This window comes from Lichenostomus cassidix, chromosome 20, assembly GCF_008360975.1.
Source record: "Lichenostomus cassidix isolate B80296 chromosome 20, HeHo_3.0, whole genome shotgun sequence".
NCBI classification, from domain to species: domain Eukaryota; kingdom Metazoa; phylum Chordata; class Aves; order Passeriformes; family Meliphagidae; genus Lichenostomus; species Lichenostomus cassidix.
This window is the reverse complement of record NC_139500.1, coordinates 3,786,682-3,804,357: the sequence shown is the minus strand read 5'-3', so window position 1 is coordinate 3,804,357 and position 17,676 is coordinate 3,786,682. Positions and strand designations below refer to the sequence as shown.

The following is a 17,676-nucleotide window of genomic DNA, read 5'->3' as shown; positions in this document are numbered from 1 at the left end:
GTATGAGTCAAGTGAATGGGGAGTTCATTGGTTTTCACCAGAATATTCTGGTCTTCACAGTTTCAGAATCTGGTAAATATGGTCAAAAAAATGAGAAGCTGAAGTTCCTTATTTAAAGCTTGGTTTTGCCGCATCATGGAATATGTAATACTTGAGATAAGCAATAGTTATGAAGTCCACAGAAATTCCCTAAGACTCATCAGGAGGGAAGGAATCAGAGAAGTGATCCCAGTCAGGAAACACCATCAATGCCAGGCAGTGGATAATGTATTGGTTGAGAAAAATTCAACTGTTTTGGAGACTTCTGAACACTTTCTCTAGTGAAAATGGATAATTTCTGTTTTCAGATATGCTCTTTGCTGAATTTGCTGAGAGTTTTTGTCCACTTATGCAAGTGTGCACTGACAGATCATAATAAACTAATAACATAAAGTTTCCCATTATTGACAAAATTTTCCTTTTTAAACTAATGTACAAAGTGTGGAAAGATGGAGTCATAAGTGGAGTACATAAGTACAGAATAGCTATTTTGCTACCTTTTAAAAAGGTATTTTGTAGATGGAATTGAGAGAAGCACCATAAAATGGAGATACGTAATGTCTTTAATAATACAGACATATAGACATTATTTCCTCAGTAAATCTTCTGGGTCTCTTAGAGGAGTTGTATTTCTCAGACATGACATGAGTCAGACGCTACGAGAGCTGTGGCAAATTCCAGGCAATCCATTAAGGATGTCACACCCCGTTCTTCATGTCCCATGTCCTTCCCAAGGTGAACACAAGTGTCATCAGCAAGTGCTTTGTGAAGGTGTCTGCGAGTGCTGGCAGGTGAATAATTTTTTTAAACCCAAGTTAACAGCCCATGTAATCATGAGCATCAATCTGACTTGTGCAGAGGCAGCTGCTCTGCTCAGTGTGCTCTGCTGAGGAGTTCAGAATGGGCAAGACAAATGGGAGCACCAGCCTGGCAAGGTGGGCACAGTGAGAGGCTGCAGGAGCAGCAAGGAGAGGTTCTAAACCCCCAAAATGGGAGAAACAGAGGGGCTGTGCTGGCTCTGTGCAAAGGGAATGGAAGTTATCACAGGCCTCACAGGTTTGTAGGTGGCTGTTTAGATAATTCTTCTAAAATTGCTGGAAGAGTAATAATGCTGTTTTCAGAGAGACAAAAATAGCAAATAAAAAAAAATCTGAGATGCCAAAGCTGTGTACAAGAAATCTGTGTAGCTGCAAATGCCTTTCAACCTTTTGATATCTGCATCAGCTGCTTCACCTGGGCCTGGAGGAGTGTTTGCTAATGATTGTGGCGCAACCAGAGGCTGACCTGCAGAACAATCTCAGCTCTTGTCTGTCTGGAAGAGATCCTTTAGGTCCTGACTAACTTTTGTGGGTGTCAGCCACTAAAGAATGAATCTTCCTGGACATTTCAAAAGACCTGGCATAAACCACACAGCAAACCCTGATATTTCTGCTGCAGGGAGATGCTGTGAAACATGTAATAGAGCAGCTTGAAGAATCTTCCATCACTGCTACAAGAGGTTCCTTCAGCACCAGACAGAGTGCTCAGTGTTATGTTCTGTGCTCAGACAGGTCCTAGTAGCAGCCCATGGCTATGGATAGGTTCATTAGGTCTTTCAGTGTGCTTTTGCAATAAATTGTATTTTAAAAAATACAGTTTTATATCTCCTGCTGAACCCTAATGCATTGCTCTAAGGAGCACTAATTTAATTAAGGTACTTTTTCTCCTCTGTGCTACTTTTCAGTAGCAGAATCCTCCTGTCCTTAGGCCAAAGAGATCATGAGCACCTAGTGTCCTTTTGGGGGATTTAGACACCTCCCACTCCTTCTCCCAGCACTACAGGAATGCTTGAAACCCTTCACACTGCTTAGAGTGTCCATTCGTCTGCACTTCAGGTGACTTTTCACTGCTTTGCCTTCAGCAGAACTGCAGAGCTTCCATCTCTCCTTGCAGCCCATCAGAGCTGCAGCTTGGCTGGCTTTTCCAAGTGAGTGATGGGCCAGTGCTGTCACTGTGAGGATGTATTGCTCAGGCTATTTGCATCTTGAGCTGGACTGACATGAAGATGAAAAGGAGGCTCAGTGGCTTGGCCAGCTTTTGTTTTATAATTTAAAAGAGTTTTTGTATTCATGCATAGCATCCCTGTTGCAGAGTGTCTCTATTTCATCCAGAACCTGGAGAAATTTATAGCTCCCAGATCCCACATTTTCTCTAAAATACTGTGTAATAATCACAATCAGGACACTGATAAAGAATAATTAAAAATCTAGTTCTTATTGACCATTTGTAGTTTAAAACTATTTCAATAGTAGGCTAAACCAAGCACATGGAAAACATAAGACAAATTAGTTTTGCCACTTTGACTGCAAATCCTCCAGGTCAAATATTTCACATGTCAGAAGGCAGTGAAATTTTTCACAGATGTTTCTGTTTTCTGCTTGGAAGACAGATACCTAAAACCAGTCCAGATTCATGTTTTGAGAAATCCAGTGACTCCAACACCAAGAGCTTCGTGACCATCAAGGCCATTTTGAAAGGCATTGGTTTAGTTTTAATAAACTGTGAAGAAACCCCATAGTCAGTCATGCCTTGTCGTGCAGGAGAACTCCAAGGGTCTGCTAATGCTCAGCCTCCCGTGGGCTGTGAGTACAGAGGGAAATGGGATCCATAGAAATAAACAGGTTGGTGTGAATTAAATAACAAAACTTTTCCCTTCCTGCAATGTTCTATCAGCAACTTGCACGTTTTTGCAGACACTCCCCCAAAGTCTCCTTGGCACAAACACAGGGAGCAGCAGACAGCACCAGCAGGTGTCTTTGTCAAATCCTGCTCCTGGAGAGATTTCCAAAAGCTATTGCACTGCCATCCCTTTGATCTTTTCACCAACCAAAAGCACGTTGTGGGTTTGTTTTGTCTTTTTTTTTTTCTTCTTCCAATCCATTCCACAGACACAAATGCATTTTGCAGAATTTCTGCATGTTTTTCAGCTGCCATGAGGTATTTGAAACCCGACTGGCAAGGCTAAATATCTTCCATTCTTGTCTATACACCAATTATTTACAGGAATCTTCCATTCCTCAAGTCTTATCACATGGCTCTGAATTTTAACACGAGATCTCAAACACCTCATCAACCTCCTGTAGCTGAACAGCAGAACTAACTTGAAGCCTTCAAAAACCGAGTAGGCATTTGGAATTTTGAAATTTTGTCTCCTGAATTAACATGGATGCCAAGCCAGCTCATCAGCTGACCAATATAGATATACAGGTTTTACTAACAAAAATAAATACACATTCCTGCATACTGAAAACCTTCAATCACTTACACAAAAACATATGTCTCGTGGTACATGCTAGGTGTGCCATCTGTCCTGCTACCTTGTTAGCAAATACAAAGATGCAATAACTGCTGAAAAACATTTACCATCTGAAGTGAATAAAGAAATTATGGTGATTTTGTGGAAGAGAAGTTTGTCCACACAGAAGGAAAATCAGGTTGTGAGCACAGGGAATGACAATGTTTCTCCTGCGTCGTGCATCTCCCTCTTCCCACAGCAAGAGCAACCTGCCTGCCCATGTTTCCAAAATTAACTCAGAGAGAAGAGCTGGGATTAAGCTCAGCATTGAGGTTTGTGTTTAAAATGAGGTTGTTACAGAGGTTCTTAAAGCCTTGCTCTTGGTGATGGTATTATTTTACTTGTTTCTGTGCCTTTGTATTTGTCATGGCAATGAAAAGTTCGTTTTTTAATTGAAACAACTGGATTTGAAGAGGGACCTTCTGGGCTGCTTTTAAGCAGCTGCTGCCATTGCCAGAGAGATCTGGATGATGTCTTCCCAAGAGGAAGGCAGAATGTAGTCCATGCTGGGGTAAAGACAGAAATAAGTGGTCCATCAGAAGGTTTTCTGGTAAGAACTGAGCCATGATACAAAAAATGTGACAGCGCCCAGGATGGAAAGGGAGGTAATGTTCCAGATGGCAGGGCATGCAAATACGTTTCTCATGCTTGTAGGCACCACAGTAATTCTCATTTTTTAATCCAGAAAGAACAGTCACATCATTTCCTACCGTGGCAAAAAGCTGACTGGCTAACACGACCTTGTGCTGCTGCTCAGGGTCACACGTTCACACAGGCGTGTCCTTTCTCTCTCGTTCAGCCCTCCTGCCCTGCCCTCTCCCCATCAGCAGAGTCCAGGGCACTTCCCAAGTGCCTTTCCTTCCCCGAGCTGCCCGGTGAGCCGTGGTGTGCTGCTCCTGCTTCCCCCAATTAGTGCCTCTCCTGCAGCATCTGCTGTCACTCACTGTCCTGCCAGTGGTGTTGCTCCCAGCAATGCCAGTTCCACAAAGAGGAGACAAACAGCCTAATGGTTGCCAGCAGCTGGAGTGAGGCTGAGGCAGAGCAACTCTTTCAAGTGTTTTAGGCATTTCTGAAATATTCAGAGATTTGAGAACAAATCACTACACATGTGTGAAGTGACATCTGAGTTCCCCTCTTTGGCAGCAGCTGTAGTTCAGCCTGGCTGCCAGCGGCAGGGATGTTCACTAATTGAATGGAAAGCTTTGGGACTTCCCTGTGCAGCTTGTCCTGCGTGGAAAGCAGAGCCAGCCAAGCACATTCCCACTGCCCACCCTCTCCCAGCTCCTCAGGCTCAGCCCTACAGCCCGGGAGGAGCCACTGCTGCCATCCAGCACAGAGACACTGCAGGTGACATCTCTGCCGTGGTGTCACTCCAAGAGGGGACAAACAGCTGGGCTGCATTTCAGAGGCAGGAATTATTCACTCTTGGAAGGGAAGGAAAACAAAAGCATCTCTGAAGAACCTCACCTGCAGACACTGCTAAGTGCTTCAAGAGGTTCTCCTTCCAAGCAGCCTGTGCCACAAAGATGTTCCTCCCTGTTCCTGCTGCTGCAGCTCCACAGCACTTTTAACTTGTCAATTTACAGCTGCAGCACCAACTTTTGATTTCATTTTCTCAGAAGTGCTGGATGAGATAAAAGTGTCTCCTAGCTTGCCAAGACTGACTTTGACTCTCTAACCTGATATTAAGGGCTGACACGTTCATTTCTTCCTACATTGTTTGGAATTTCCTGATCATAGACTCCCTAACTAGAACATAAATTCTGGAGATGGGGTGCTGGTGTTGTACATCACACGCTGTTTAACACTGACACGAAATCCTTCATCTTCAAGAATGCAAACTGCCTGCAGATATATGATCCAGTTTATGTGTGTGCATACTAAAACCCACAAAATAGTTGAGTCATTGCTTCCAAAATCCATTCCAAAAGTTTTTAAAAAAATTAATCCCCATTGCCAGTTTCCTGTCCTAACAAACATTTATGATTCCTAACATTTATTTACACCTGTGTTGTAGTACAGTGTTTTAAATGTACATGTGAAGCTGTGATCCATGATAACTATAATGTTATAGTTATATCAGTATGAAGTCTACTACCCTTGAAAAAAATCTTTGCATTAAAGGACATCAAAAAGTGCTCTTCACTCTGGGATTCCATATTTCCTTTAAGCCACTTGCAGATCCCAGGTGGGTGACAGTGTGGGCACCTTTATCGAGTCCATTCTCCTCTTCTGATTATCAGGGATATTTTTACCATTCTTATCACTTGTGTTGTAAATTATTCAGTGATGATTCCACTGTATCCTTAGGCAATCTGCTCCCTTACCAACATTAGAAAACTGACTCTTTTCATTTTCCCTTCATAAAGGTGAAATGCTACATTTCTTGTCCTGGTCTCTATACACAGGGAGAACAGTTTGCTGGTAACATATTTGAAATATCTTTTTGTCCTCATCTCTCCCTCAGTCTTCTCTTTGCTTCAGCAAAGCAATCCAGGTGTTTTGTTCACATCTGCTGCCATTTTAGTCTCTCTTCTCTGACTTCATTTTCTCAACAGCTTTCCCAAAGCATGAATTTCAGATCCAGAGACAATTTACCTCAGCTGAAGCAACCAAATAATTACTGCCTGTATTTTACCAAGATTATATTTATTTTATACTTTTCTGCAATAGCATGGCCTTATTGACTGCCACAGAGTTTATGGTGGCACTCACATATATATGTGTATATATATTTATAAATATATATATATATATATAGTCCACTATATCTCCCACAAACCTTCCGCATTATGATGCATGTTACATATTTTTCTGACTACAGTATTTAGCAATTATTCAGTTGGATTTGATCTTGCATTTGTCCTGTATCTGGTTTGCCAACCATTCATGGAAAACCTCAGTCAGGCTCATGATGAAAAGCAGTAGGATTTGCAATGCTCCACATGATCAGGTTTGCTAAGGAGAGGAAATGGGCTCTTTAATGCTGCACCTGACATGAAAAACTTTGGATTTGCATTCCAGACCTCTCAGTAGTTTCCTATTAAAATAATACTTGAAATGAGGAAAACAATAAATATTAAATGCTAATAGAAAGTGTTGCAAATTATTTGGGGGAATGTGGCTCCTAGACCTGGTTAGATTTATAGCAATGTCAGTACATGAGGGATTTTTAAGCATCATTATATACTGTATTCCTGTTGATGCTTCTCCACTTATTGCTGTGGTAATACATTTGGCACAAGGGACATATATAATGCTAACATTTCTATGATATACATACCCAATAAAAGCTTTTTCAATTTCATTATTTTGACAGGCAGATTCCATTAATACATCCACAACAGTAATGCTTCTTTTCTTCAGGATCTAAGAGAAGAGGGTTATTAAAAATTACAGACAATACCCCTATACACTTAATCTCTCCAAATTCACTTTACAATTGCTGTCAACATCAATAATGTCAGACAGTATAATCAGGTTTGTATAAAACATCAGAACTTATATATTTTCCAAATGGGATTTGTTTCCCCATCTAATAATGCAGCTAGTTTGGTTTGGGGCTTTTTTCATGGTTTGTTTTTTTGTCAGAAAATGATACTCCCAAATGCCTGTGGAGAGCACAAGAGCTGTGAGACAGCCAAGCTGCAGCTCCTTCACCTCATCCTGTGCCCTCTGTCCACCTTTCAATTTCCATCCCCACATCATAAATAATGAGAGGAGGAGGGAGAGGAGGCAACTCCAACAATCCCTGTCTCTTCTGAGCTGTCACAGGTTGCTGTGAGTAGCCAGGAGCACCAGGGCTTCCCCACTGGCCACTGGGCAAATTGCTGCAAGAGTTTGCTGAGCACTCATTTGTTTGTACCAATTGTTCACTCCTCGGTATAAAATGGAAGTTAAAATCATCTCTGTGGACAAATAGTACTGCAAGTAACTTTTCCCTGGTTTGGTGTGGATTTTAAAGGATGTGTGTTGCCCTGTTATTAGGCTTGGCATTTCCAGTGTACGAGAAGCATTCACATCACTGACAAGGGAAGGATGCTGCAGGTCCAGCTGCTGTGGTAGAATTCTGAAATGCAGCTACAGCTTGGGAAATTCAGCTCCTGCTAATTTCAGTACAGGGAGCAATTGAATCCTATTGAAATCCCCACTTTAATTAAGACATTCTGGGGGAAAAAAATCACAATATCTTCATGTGCATTGCTCTTAAATCAAACTATGCCTAGTGATTTAATTCTGTTGATATTACCTTTTCAATATCATTATCCACTCTCATTGTGACCAGCCTTGCATGCACCATTTATAAAATCAGTTTCTCTCATGCCTTTGAACAAAACAACTGTGTGCACCCCCTTCATGCCAGACTTATCAGTTAATCTATCAAACAAAATACCATTTATTTTTTCCATTAGGTTCCTGGAAAGTCAGGCTAAGTGAGAGCAACCAGAATTTGTTGCTGGACTCTGATATGTTTTTCCAACAATTCTAGGAGTTGTCAGGCAACGATTGCTAAGATACAGGGGCATTTGTATCTTAAATCTGAAGTGGTTGAAACTGGGAAGTGCCTTACACACAGCTGAATGCTGTCTGTACAACAGGTTTCCAACAGCTTGTTGTTAATTGTGATTGCTTATCAGCACCCACTTTAGATGGAACAAAGGGTTTTTCTCCTTTTATATTCTGGTGTTGTCTAAACTAATTGCAAGTATCTCTGACAGGGGAGACATAGCAGAGGATGACTGCAGAGCTGGAGAAATAACATGTCTAAAAGACATGAGTTTCACCAATTTCACAGGAATAGTGACCTCTGCTCCCAGCACAGCCAGGGCTCCAGGCACAGCCTGATTCCTCTTTTATAATGCCCAGTTTGTACACCCAGACAGATACATCTGAGATGTGTAGGGATATAGATCAAAAGGGTGGCTGCACACGTTGACAGGACACTAATTAAATTGATCCGCAGTTAGTGATTACATATTCTGAGCGGTTAATTTCGCGAGTGGTGAGATTGGCTGCCTTCTGTTTCCTGGGGAAAGAGGCAGCAGCACCGTCTGGCTCCTCCAGACACCGAGTGCCACCTGCTGAGCACCCACAGCCCAGGAGCTGCCAGCAATTCCTACCTGAGCCTGGATGCACCTCACAGAGACAACCCTCTGCAGCAGGGCAGAAACAGTCGCTTAGTTCTGACCTAAAATATGCAAAACATCTCTCAGAATAGATGCAAAACTGACTGAAATTTTTATGCAGGTGTATGGAGATGTGGGTAAGCAGGGGTTCTTCTGTCAGCTGCCTGCATGGTCATGAAAGTGTTGGAATAAATGGAGGTTCAGGGAATCTAAAAGGCACTTGGTATGTTGCTAAAATGCTGTGGTCAAACCTTGATTAAGATCGGAAACTAAAAGTAGTGAAGTGGTTGAAAGTGTTGATATTTAGCAAAATAAAACCTGTTTACATTTCTGATAATCATCTCAGTAAACTAAAGCAAGGTAAAGAGATTATAAAGACACCTCATTTTTTTTTTTTTACCAAGAGAAACTTTATGGTCACTTCTCAAAAAATGCAGTTCGAGGATGTTCAACAAACCCTTAAGTGACAAATACTAGCAGAACTCTGTCAGAAGCAGCTGGGTTTAATAATGTATTTAATATTCTGTAATACGCCAGACAGAGCTATCATTTTGCATCCTTAGAAACAGCACTGTTCTCTCAGCGAGACAGAGAACAATGCAGAAACACCAGTGAGAGGGTTTCTCGACAAACTGCTACCAAAGAGGTTATGCAAATGCACAGTGTGCTGCATGCAGCTCCTTTTCTCACAGCAAAATGGCATCTCCCTGCCAAAAGGAGATGGACATGACCTCTCTGATGGGAGGGACAGGACAAAGGGATTCCAACCAAAAGGCAGAAATGCTGAAGTTTGACTAGAAGCAAAACAAATTCAAGAAAGGAATTCTACTCCATTGTGCTTTGAATACCACTCCAGCAGGAGATTGGAAGCTGAAAATGTACTTCAAATGACTGCACAGAAAACTTTGCAACTGTTCTACAAGAGGCATTTGCCTGTAAGCAAAATGATACAGATTTGCCTACCTTGCTTAGAGCCAGTGAACACAGAATTAATAATATGATTTCTCCTACTTCAGAGAGCTTTGATTCAGATAGTTGGCAACAAAAAATTAAACAAGAGAAATTAAGAAGTGAAAAAAGTTCAAGGTCAAAAGATTTTACAAGTGATGAGCTGACACTGGAGTTATGTATATTGATCAGCATCTCATGAACAAAGGATTTAGGTTGGATCTATACTTTATTGCAAACCTTTCCTTCAATCTATTAGATTTTACTGTTTATAGACCAGATTTGTAATTTAAGGGAAGGATTTAGGAGCCTAAAGGATGTAAGCACTCAGCTGTTTATGAAGTTCAATGGCATTTGAGTGTCTGACTCCCTCAGGCTCTAGTCTGAATTTGTAACTTATTGACAATAGTTTTTCAGCTCAGGAAGCACAAAATGGTTGCCCTTTACAATAACTGAATATTTGTCTCGTAGCCATAACAATAACTTAGTCTGACTTCCAGGGACTATTTTGTGGTCAAAATCAGGATAACTTACACAATATACCACCACAGAAATTTCAGCTCTGTGCATGTGGGGATGGTGATTTACTGCAGATCTACAATCGACGTTTCTGCTTAGAAAATATCACCTACTCCAGCTTCTCACACCCAAAAAACCTTTTTATTCTTGTCTGCTCCTGACCACATCTATTCAGCAGACCTTCAGCCCAGGCTGGAAATGCTTCCTCAGCATCACTGACCTGGGTCTGATCCAAGGCTTTATTCCCAGGAGTTGGTTTGATTCCAGAAACCACCCCAGTCCATCATCCCAGTGCTGCTGTCCAGCTGGGAGAGCCTCAATCACATCTTGGGACAGAAACCCAAGGGTTGGGTGTGATGGAGATGGATCTGCAGTGCAGGGTGAAGATTCAGTTTGATCTGAGGGCTTCATGGGTAGATGCTGCAGGAGTCAATTCTAATAAACCTCTGCAGGAGCACAGAAAGGTCTGTCCCTTTGCAGGGAGCTCACTTGGGCTGAGCTCTGGACAAAACCAGGGCTGAGTGACACATCCTGCTGCCCTGGGAGTCAGGCTGGCCACGGGGAGGGAATGATGCCTGCTTTATGTCTCTTCACGTTGGATAAAGGATATTAAAGTTCATAGCTGTCATGGCATAACATCCCTCGACTTCTAAAATATCTGTTTAAAGTGCAAAGAGACAGCAGGGAAATGGGAAGGCTTTGCAATGGGGCCAAAATCAGGATGGATGGAGCTTTGATGAGAGTATTTAATAACGTCTCTGAGCTGCTCTTGCAACACAATGCCTACAAACAGTGATTGCTGCTTGTCTGAGGGTGTGAGGGGGGAAATTCTAAGGCAAAGTTAATTTACATCTTAAAATAGTTTCCTCTTAAAAAACACACCATGGTAACAAAATTTCGGTATTGTAGTGATTAATGTCATCACACTGCGCTGACTCTACTGCCTCATAATTAAATAGAAGGTGTTCAGTTGTGTAGCACTTGAATATGATAATGGTTTATGTATTAACTCATTCACCTTGCAATTTCTTGACCTATTTTTCATTTTTAGAGGCACATAATGATGGAATGTATACAGTAGCACACACTCTGAAAACAGTCCCTGAGCTGTCCCGGGGGAAGGAGAGACACTGGCTTTGCATAAGCCCTTCTTGAGCATTAAAAAATAAAAATAATCCCAATAATGATGTTCCTCTGCCGTGCTAAAACCACCTACATTGAAAGATCTTGGGATTTTAAATCAGTAGCTGTGTGTGTTTGGGTTTTTCACCTGTTTCTGTGAAAGTCTCACTCTGATGTTTGCCAAGTATCTTGCACGAACTATTTGAGTGCCTCAAGTCACCCATCCAAGTTCAACAAGATACTGAAATAAATCTCAATTTTTCAACTCCCACACTCTCCATTCAAGTCAAGCACAGGATTGTTTCACTCTCATCATGGTCTTGTTAGCAAATATCCAGCAACCTCATAGCAGGGTGTCACTTTTCCTCCTCATTTCTCATCTAACTGGCTTCTCTACATGAAAGCACAGACTATAAATAATATTGGCTCTTTAGCTTAAAAAATGCATATCCTGATGAATATCCTGATGAATATTTATTCAGCACATTAAAAATACCATCCATGCCTGGCTTTCATTTGGCTCATAAACCTGAATATTGCAAAAAACCTAAGGACAATATTTATTCAGCACACCAGCACAGCATCAGCTGAGGAAACTTTGTATTTCTGTTTAGGATGTGTGCACACTTCCTATTATTGCCCTGTCAAAACACTTCAGAACCTTTGGAAGTATTTCTTTGAGACAGGAAGGACAGTTCCCATTTCACAGCTGGAGAGATGTAACAGACAGATTTATGACATTTAATTTCCACTAATTCCAATGGAGGTTGATGCTGAATAGTTTATTACAATCCGGCTGCACGTCACTTGCCCAGGGTCACAGAGGAGTCTCACAAAGTGGCATTTTCAGAGTTGTGGATCAGCAGTGACCCTGCTGGAACACAAACCTTCCTGACTGTCCCCTCATGCTGCAGGTACTTTATTTTAAATACCATGACTAGGTACATACAGATGCATTAGCTTAGGGTTTCAGTTCAGTCTGGAGCCAAAGCTTCCCCATTATCCATCATCCCCTGGTGGTCTTTGCTTTGGAGCCACCTGGATCTTCAAGCAAGAAAACTGAAATTATTTCTTAATTACTGTCCTTGGCAGTGTTTCCCAGCTCCTGTGATGGATTTATGCTCCAGTTACCTTTTCCTGTTCTCTCACAACAAGATATTAACACAAACTGTCTCTGCACCTGAGGTCCTGATTTTCCTGGAGGAGCCACTGCCGTGTCTGCAGAGAGATTCTGCAGTCTCACTCTTCAGCCATGGAACAGTGATATCTGTGTTTGCAATTTCACCCTGCCCAGGACAGAGCTCTGCTAACAAGCAGTAGTAAACCTCTTCAGCTTTAGTGTTGAGTCACCCCAGAATTCTTGTTTCTTGTTCATTCCAGTTTGGATTTGAAGAGAGACTCCCTTCCACTGTGATTTCTAAGCATCTCTGAATGAGAAGTTGCTCAGATTCTACAGTCCAGACTTTCCCATCCTCAGAGACCATTGGGAAAGTTGAGCTTGTTTTTTCCCAGTTCCATGTATCTCCTTTTCAATATAAACTTTTCAAAACATCATCTCTTCCACAAGACAAGGTTGCTCTGGTGTCCTGCTAGCATCAGTAAGTACAATTTCCTGGACACAGTCAGGGATGCTCTGAGCAAGAAATTTTTAGAGACCCACCCTCTCCATTAGCTTTATTCAATCACTCTGGCTTTGCCAGAATCATCCCTGATTTTCCCTAAAATAACAAAAAGGAGAATCAGCCATTGGAGTGGGGAAATTCTTTCCACCGTAGATGGAAATAGGAATTCACTTCTCACTACTGCTTTCAAATGAATTTCTAAATGAAAAAAAACCCTTTTAGACTGTCAGCACTGAAACATGGAGATGACAGGTTCTGTTGGTTTTCCATCAGGCACAGCCTGTGTCAGCAGCTTTGCAGGCTCCAGGATACACTCCAGTTTCTGCACTAAAAGCCATTTCTTTATGTTGCCTTTCTGCTAGGAACAACTGTGAGTGCCAGTGCCTTGTAATATGTTTGCTATTATTTTTTCCCATGTAAAATTCTGTAACATGTTCTTTAGAAGATTTGTTGGTGCAGCTTTCACAATCATCTTGTATTCTTTTCCTTATCTCTCCCAAATGCAATTCAATTAAGTAGGTTGATGGTGTTTGTATTAATCTAAGCAGCATTCTTGGCAAGGTGACAAACTGAACTGGACTGGGATTCTGTGGGTTTATGATAGTCCTGGCTATAGCCAATGTTTTTTTTAAACAAAATGTTTGGAAACGAAAACATGGATGCTTTTAAATGTGAGATTCCTATCTCTGGCTATGTAGAAGCTATTCTGGGCAGGAAGCAAATATTACAGGATGGAAAAGCCACTCTTTCACAGATATCTTGAAAAATATGCTAAAAAAAAATCAAAAGCACAAATAGTAGTTCTGTGTCTATCTGTTAGTGTTTTTTTCTTGCAGGAGCATCTTGAAGCCCTAATTAAAGACTAAAATCTCTTCTTTCAGGCTCTGTCAAGGACTAAAAGATGCCACCTGCCCACACAATACATGGATAAGATTCACTGATGTTGGATGGAGATCAGGAAGGATAATGAACTGATGATCTACAGTTCTGAAAGAAATTGGCAAGTTTAATATTTTTTTCTTGTCTTTTATATTAATATGCTCATCTCCCCTAATCCTAGACATGGTGCCTTTATCACTTCCTTGTAATTAACTCAGAACTTGGAAACGGAGTGCTTGCCTTGCCAGCTGTTTACAAATCTCCCTCCATGACTGAGCTGCTGCATCACTGAGCTGATTTGCAATAACTCTTCCACCTCAGCTCTTGCCCTTTCACGAGGGGAAGTTCCAACTGTGACATTCTGTGGCACCTCACAACTGCCTAGGGAAAAAATAAAGTGAATGCAGAGTCTATCAGGATCACTTTCAGCATCTGCATATTCAGTATCTGACCCAAGGTCCAAGGAAGAGTTTTTTGTTTAATTGCATTTCTCTATAGTTTCATTTCTGGACAATAACCTCAGTGTGACAGGAGCAGATTTCAAGTCAGGAAATTTCACACTAACCCCAAGTACATTTATGTCATCAAGAACTGCAGTTTGACTCTATCAAATGTCTCCCTTTTTGAAACACTGAATGGAGAGAGGGAAACTGATCTTGAATTTTTGTTTCTTTTTTGAAGTATCCATTACCACAGTGAGCAAAGCATCTGTTCTCTGTATGGGATTTATAGGTTTGAATAGTGGAAATATTTATCAGGATATGCAAAATGTTGGGAAAAGGATGGAAAGTTACATATTGAAAGCCAGTTGCAAACACTGATTCCTTCTCTGTGCTGGAAGTGTGCATTTGCTGGTGTAATTGGATTCTACCATATCCTCTCTAGTTTGAGAAATTCTTTGAATAAAACCCTTTGAAAAAGCAAACTTTATGAAATTGCAAACTACAATGCAGATACAAACAAAGAGATCAATTTCTTATCTGTTATCATTGCTTTCTCTTCTTCATAAAAAACCAGTGGACAAATAGAAGATTTCTATATAATGGACATAGCTGAAGGAAAAAAATCAGAATATCTGCTTAGAATTTCCATCTTGGCCTCCTCACATCCCTTTTCCTCAGTGCTGCTATATGGCTATAAAGTGATATTTTCCTTGTGTGATGCTGATGAGGAAAGTGCTTTGTCTTGAGAAAGAAACCTCCTCTCCGCTGCCCACATCAAAATATACATTTTGTAAGTAGCTTTGTTTTCAAATAGGGTATTTCTAATCCTTCCTTGGTTTTACTCCTTGCTGCTGAGGTTGATAACTGGCCTACTTATGCCATCTCCTGGGTAATTACAGAACTGTCTCTACACAGGGAAAACCTCTATCAAGGAGCATTAAAAATTATCAGTGCCTTGAAATAATTTGCTAATTGAATCCCTGAAGTAATTTTCTTTCTTATTTCATGGAATTTAGAACAATTCAAAAACTACTGAATTATTAATAACATATCATATGCAGCTATTATAAATAATCAGGAGATTGTACCAAAAAAAAATCTTTGTAATTGCAGTCACAACGATATTGATATATTTAGTGAAGTTATGTTTGAAAAAAATACTTTTTTGTACTGATATTTTGATGATGGGAGACCCATTTTCTCGAAAGACTGGGGGTTTATCTCTTGGGGATGAAAGAAGGAATAGATGTTAGCTGTGTTGCAAAATATTTTACTGGAGATAACTGTGCTGTGGAAAACTCCATTTCAGCTGCAAGTAGCAGAAGAACCTACAAAGAGCAGATGAGGAATTCTGGAAATTTTAGATTTGCTACTCCATTCATTTAATCACTCTTGCCAAGTCTCCCATTGGGTAATTACACCTGTCTAGAGGACAGGGGGAAAAGGCTGAAGGGTCTCCAGTGTCTCCTGGAACCTCATTTTGCTTCATTTTCCACAGTACAGAATGGTTTTCTTGCAAACTGGGTTTTCCTGCAGCATCCTCAGTGGGAGAGGTGGCACAGGCAGAGCAGAGCAAATTGTGGGATTTATCCTTCAGAAGAAAAAAATGTTTTGTGAATTTCAGTTTCAGTTCACACCTCATAGAGTAAGTGGGAATAGCTGATTCCTAACACAAGTGTTAAGGCAAACAAAGTGGGCATTTGAAATACTAAATATTGACGTTTTCCTAGTGCCTTCTGGTTTTTGAGAAATGTCCAGTCCCTAAGAATTGTGCATTCAGGATAGAATTCAGTAATTGCAGTGGCCATTGTGAGTGCTGTTATTCCAGGCATCAAGGAGGGATGCTGGTCAGAGCAGCTCCATGGGCTGTGTTCCTCTCCCAGGGCCAGCACAGGAGCAGATGTTCCCATTGTGAAACCTTCTCCCCACTTTTGAAAAGTGTGAAATAATGGCAGTGCAAAGAGCAGAGCTGCACAAGGGAAGGATGTTCAGCACCTGCTCGGCTGTGCTTTGCATGTGCCTCCCCTCAGTTTTCCCAGTCACCAGCTTTCTGTCCAAGTGCTATTACAGGCTGAAATGCAAAGCCATTGTAATGGCAGAAATCTCTCATTTTTCCCAGTTGTCAGCATCAGCACATGTTAAAAAAGGAAAAGCCTATTTCCAGTTGCTTTGAAGGTGATTGTGGCCTTTGAACTCCGTAGGGAAATTTTGCCACTTCCACACGTGCTACAGTGTCTGTTCCCTGCTTGCTCCCAGAAAACCTTGAGAAAAGCCTCCACCTTGGTCCATGGTGGTTTTTAAACACCAATCCAACACTCTGCTACTAAGTGTTTAATTATTAGGATTGTGAAATACAACAACACCTAAGGCATTAATAGAAGCAACTAATTATAACCCTCTCAGCATGTGGTTTCCCCTTCACTTATAAAATCTCTTGTCATTTATCTGTCCTTTAAATGACTTCTTGTAATACCTTAATCAGGACAAATGGATCCTTCAGAGGGAAGAAAATGACCCCAAACTGGCACAGAAAGATTTGATTAAAACTTATACTCCTTCTGTGGCAGCCCAAAGATCCCAGGGGATCCCATTGCTCAGCAGAGGAGAGGAAATAGCAGACAGGGAAAAGCTTTCTGTCTGAGACAAAAAGACTTTATCACTAATGTGCTGACATCCCCTCTCTGTAGGACCAGCCTGTGATCAGTGTCTCTTGTTTCCTTTAAAACTCAGTGTCAGAACTTTGGTTCCAGCGTGATTCATTTCCCCTTTGCTGATTGTGTGTCATTTGCTTTTAAGTAAGATCTTTATAAACGAGGCAAAACAAAGACAGAGATGGAGATTGTGCAGAGATAAACATTTGTGCTGCTGGGACTCCCACTGGCTTGGGCACAGCAGGGGCCACAAGTAATGGGGGTTCACAGGAGTCCTGATTAGACCTCTGGCTGTGAACAGGTAATTGGAACACTCCAGCCCATCGCAGCAGTGGGAAAACAGCAAGCCATGGAGGCACTTAGTTTAAAGCACACCCTGAACAAGGCAGAGGCTTCCCACACTGCCTGTGTCATTAGCAATGAGCAAAGGCTGGGCTGAGGCTGTGGGTTGCACACAGCTGGGTGTGCACAGAGAGCACTTGGGCTGTTCCTGGCTGATCCTGGGGGCAGTGCACGAGTTCTCTGCTTGCCTTGGGGACACCAGGCAGGAGCAGAGGGGTCTGGGGAAGAAACATGGCACTTGCCTGCACTGAAGTCAAATCCATGGCGTAGGTTTGCTGTAATAACGATACTTCCATGATTAGTGTGGCAAAAGGGGATTCTGAAAACGTAGATCCCTTCTGCAAGTCTTTTATATTTGATTACAGAGCTGACTTAGGATGTCTGTGCATTTTTCCCTTTTCTGTAAAATGAAGATTTTAATTCTTTGCTACTTCTATCACCATTTACTGCATGACTGTACATACAGGAGATTTTGTACTGGTTTGATATGACCACAGCAGAGCACACATCCCTCAGCTCTGCTCAGAAGGAAAGGGGCAAAGGCTGCTGCAAAGGTCAATCGATATCAATTATCAATTGATAAGTGCCACTCCTTGGTTTGCCACAGTTCTCCGTGTGACTGTGCTCAACCAAGCAGCTCTTTCAGCCTGA

At 41.5% G+C, this 17,676-nt stretch overlaps 1 long non-coding RNA gene across 1 annotated transcript in view; it reads left to right on the top strand.

Annotated features, from left to right (window-relative positions):
- The window catches only part of LOC146428576 (uncharacterized), a 129,940-nt gene extending 116,227 nt beyond the window's left edge, over positions 1-13,713 (top strand). The window contains exon 3 of the long non-coding RNA XR_014856052.1: positions 13,592-13,713. This is a non-coding gene — a long non-coding RNA (uncharacterized LOC146428576). The remainder of the gene's footprint in view (positions 1-13,591) is intronic.
- The last annotated feature ends 3,963 nt before the right edge of the window (positions 13,714-17,676 follow it).